Raw genomic sequence first — 4,570 nt, 5'->3', positions numbered from 1 at the left:
ACTAGAAATGCATACAATGAGAGATCAGTCTCAATAAGAAATCTCTTTTAATATATTAAAAGAGATATATAATATTATTTATACAGGAATATACATTAAACAATCTTTTTTGGAGTCGGTTAAAATAAGAAATTACCTAATTATAAATACTTATATTGGCGTAAAATTTCCTTAAAAAATTACATCAAGAAAACCCACGGGATAAGATCAAGTAGTAAATATCTAGTCTATTAAATGTGTTAGACTTACATTGCATGACAATCGATAACTTCAATAGCCACCACATCTCCAAATATCCAATTATAACAACACTTGAAAATCACAATGTTTACACTGAAAGTTCCAACAATTCACGGCCAATAAAGTTACGAAAACTCAAGTTCAGAAACAAATTTCACCCGAACCCGATCGGCGTCGATTGAAAATATGCGTGCGCAACTTCCGAACTCGTGAAGTAAACACAAACACTATACTTCAAAAAGTTTTCATGAAGTCACGTTTATTTGCAATGAAAATAAAAGCACCCAATTTTTGCACAGATAACTCACCAACTTCGTAAACAAATTTTATTCTTTATTTAAAAATTCAAATTGCAACAAAAATTCGAATTTTAAAATCTTACACACGAAACTGAATTTTTTACATACACTGAACTCCTCCAAAAATAGCGTTCCAAATTTAAAATTTTACACCCAAAACTGTTTTTTTACATACACTGAATTCCTCTAAAGTCTATAAAAAGTTAAATTGACAGTTGCGTTTAAAACTTGCATGACCGCGTTCCCAACGTGTGTGGGGTTCGAATCCGGGCTGGAAACTAACCGCCGAAGCAACTGGCGTCCGGCGGCAAGCGAACCATATCGGAAGCACTCGCCGCATTGTGTAGTTATTGGTTAATTCATTCTAATACTTCACTTACACACAATTCTTGAGTGAATTGTTAATAAAAATATTCATATAATTTTTTTTATAATTCTTAATAAAAAAAATATATGAATGCTTTACTTTTGTAAATCCTTGAACCTTTTAGTTGTATAAGATTCTGTTTCATCGATTCTTTATGAAATTCACATTAATTTTAATTCCGGCCGACACTAGAATTTTTTTAATATCAGAATCATCATCCTCTATCAAAATTAATTAGATTAAAAGAGAAAATTATACTAGAAATGCATGCTCTTTTAATATATATATTTTTAAATACAGTTTATAAATGACGTATTTATAAAGGAATATACATTAAAAAATCTTTTTTGGAGTCGGTTAAAATAAGAAATCACCTAATTATAAAAACTTATACCTATTGGCATAAAATTTGGCCGACACTAGAAATTTTTTAATAAACTTTTTACAAAATTGTTCTTCGTTAATAGAAAATTTACAAAATAAAAAAAAATCAGGCATTCTAACTACGTGATATGGTAGATTGCTAGCATTGTAGTCATTAGTCCATATTATTAATAATCTGCTTCGCCCTATCTCATAGTTATATATCCATAATGCATTAAACATTAGAAAATGTACATCGTTACAATACAAATTACATGCCTCCGTAACATAGCATGGCATGGTGTAACATGTCCTTCGTAATGGCGTTGCCATGAGTTACACGAGTGTTATACAATAAGGATATGTCCGTAATGATTTTCTTACTTATAGCTTTGTATAGATGTTGCTATCACTACCACTTACCATCTGGTGGAACGTGAGCTTGTTTACCATTCCAGTTATATAAAAAAAACCTTTTCAGCTTGCTGTTCTACTGCTAAGCTTGCCATCCTCTGCATCCGTATATCACAACGTTCAAATGAGAATACGAAAAAAAAATTTTTTTTTGCTTTTGTTTTTTTGCTTTGCTAAGTTTGATATCCACTACAGCCGTGTATCACAACGTTCAAGTGAGAATATAATATAAAAAAATTTATGCGTTTTTTTTTATACCACGTAGATGGCAAACAAATAGGCCCATCTGATGGTAAACGGTTACCGTAGCCTATGGACGCCTGAAACACCAGGGATGTCAGAGCATAGCTTGCTGTTCTACTGCAAACCTTGCTATCCGCTACAGCCGTATATCACAATGTTCAAGTGAGAATACATAAAAAAAATTATGCATTATTTTTATACCACGTAGATGGCAAACAAATAGGCCCATCTGATGGTAAACGGTTACCGTAGCCTATGGACGCCTGAAACACCAGGGATGTCACAGCATAGCTTGTTATTCTACTGCAAACCTTGCTATCCGCTACAGCCGTATATCACAACGTTCAAGTGAGAATACATAAAAAAAAAATTATGCATTTTTTTTATACCACGTAGATGGCAAACAAATAGGCCCATCTGATGGTAAACGGTTACCGTAGCCTATGGACGCCTGAAACACCAGGGATGTCACAGCATAGCTTGTTATTCTACTGCAAACCTTGCTATCCGCTACAGCCGTATATCACAACGTTCAAGTGAGAATACATAAAAAAAAAAAATTATGCATTTTTTTTATACCACGTAGATGGCAAACAAATAGGCCCATCTGATGGTAAACGGTTACCGTAGCCTATGGACGCCTGAAACACCAGGGATGTCACAGCATAGCTTGTTATTCTACTGCAAACCTTGCTATCCGCTACAGCCGTATATCACAACGTTCAAGTGAGAATACATAAAAAAAAAAATTATGCATTTTTTTTATACCACGTAGATGGCAAACAAATAGGCCCATCTGATGGTAAACGGTTACCGTAGCCTATGGACGCCTGAAACACCAGGGATGTCACAGCATAGCTCGCTGTTCTACTGCAAACCTTGCTATCCGCTACAGCCGTGTATCACAACGTTCAAGTGAGGATACACAAAAAAATGATACTTTTTTTGCTTGCTGTTCAACTGGTATGCTTGCTGTCCGCTACATCCGTATGTCACATTCAAATGAGTATTCCTTTGGCAGGATCTTCCGGCAATATCGCTAAGTTGCGATAATCCATTCGCGTACTTAGTTAATTTGCATTGTGGCACTTTTGTATTCGCACACGGTTCGTGTCTACCGGTCTTTATCTATTTAAATTACTACAAAATTGCCTACAAATGTACTTGTACTCACACTTTTCTTTTTACTAAAGATGTTTAATAAAGCCCTCCCTTGTCTAGTAGTTTAATACACCGTTTTACTTCCGATGGGTGCGGATTCAATTCCGCGCAATTAACAGTTGTATTGAAGAGTATGATTGTACGTATCGGTGTGGGTGTTTCTATGTATATATGGTACTCACATGAGGGCACTTGAAAGGTGTAGAAGTCCTTGAAGCAGTCGGAACGGCTAGGACAGTATCATCAACATGTACGTATTTACAATAAAATATATCTAAGTATTTAAATCAGTTGTCAAGTACCCATAACACAAGCTCTGCTTAGCTTGGAACTAGATGTCATTGTGTGAGTTGTCGACGGGTATTATATTAAAAAAATCTTTTTTTTAGCATTAGCTAGAACATACCTAAATACATTTTTTTGTATACATACATACATAATATATATGAAAAACACTGAGACCATACAAACATTCACGATAAAGTATCTATGTATTTATATCAGTTGTCTAGTACCTATGACACAAGCTCTGCTTAGCTTGGGACTAGATGGCGCTGTGTAAATTGTCCTAAGATTTAATTTTAAAATTTCGTGTTTAATATACATTATTTAAATTATTCACCGGGTCTTAACACGAATAATTTTATGGCAAATAAAGGTATTTACCTCTCTCGACGTTTCGACTAGGTTGCACTAGCCGTGGTCACGAGCTGACAATAATTTTATGGCTAATTTTATAGCTGACTGACAAATAAATACCTTTATTTGCCATAAAATTATTCGTGTTAAGACCCGGTTAATAATTTAAATAATGTCCTAAGATTATTATTAATGATAATATTATGTACATGTATAACACAAGGTCTATAAATTAAATTACTGTATAAGAATATATCTAACATACAGGTCTGACCTATCAAAAAAATATAATTTATTAATATAGGTATCTTCTAATGATAAATATTTTTTATTCATGTATAAAAAAGTTCTTTATCACTATAATGATTGCACAATGACGTTAATTCAATATTCCATTGTCGTATACTGTTTCTATAAAGCGAACGAGGACGGAAGTGTCCGCCATTTATATTAATAGAACTGTAACAGACTATTATTGATATTAGTGTCGATTCTGAAGTGGTATTCTCTAATTTTGTATTCAACTAGTTGAAACACACAACTTCGTCCGCCAAGTATAACATTTTAAATTTGTTTTCGATCTGTTCTAATGTTGTTGAGCCAGCAGCCTTTACAGCTTGACCGCGACCGCAAAATTCTTTGATTTTGTTTTCAAATTATTTTAATGTGAGCTCGGCTGACTTTTACAGCTTCACCGAACAATAGACCTACATGAACAATGATCACAGAGATCAGCAAAATATAACAAATACATTGTTTTCTTCAAAATATTAAATACTGTTGGGCACCAGAGACCAGATTATCTGATTACAGCTTGACCGAACCACAGACCTACATGAATAAT

Source organism: Achroia grisella, unplaced genomic scaffold, assembly GCF_030625045.1.
Source record: "Achroia grisella isolate CSIRO2021 unplaced genomic scaffold, CSIRO_AGI_Agris_v1 utg729, whole genome shotgun sequence".
NCBI classification, from domain to species: domain Eukaryota; kingdom Metazoa; phylum Arthropoda; class Insecta; order Lepidoptera; family Pyralidae; genus Achroia; species Achroia grisella.
Note: the sequence above shows the minus strand (reverse complement) of the source record.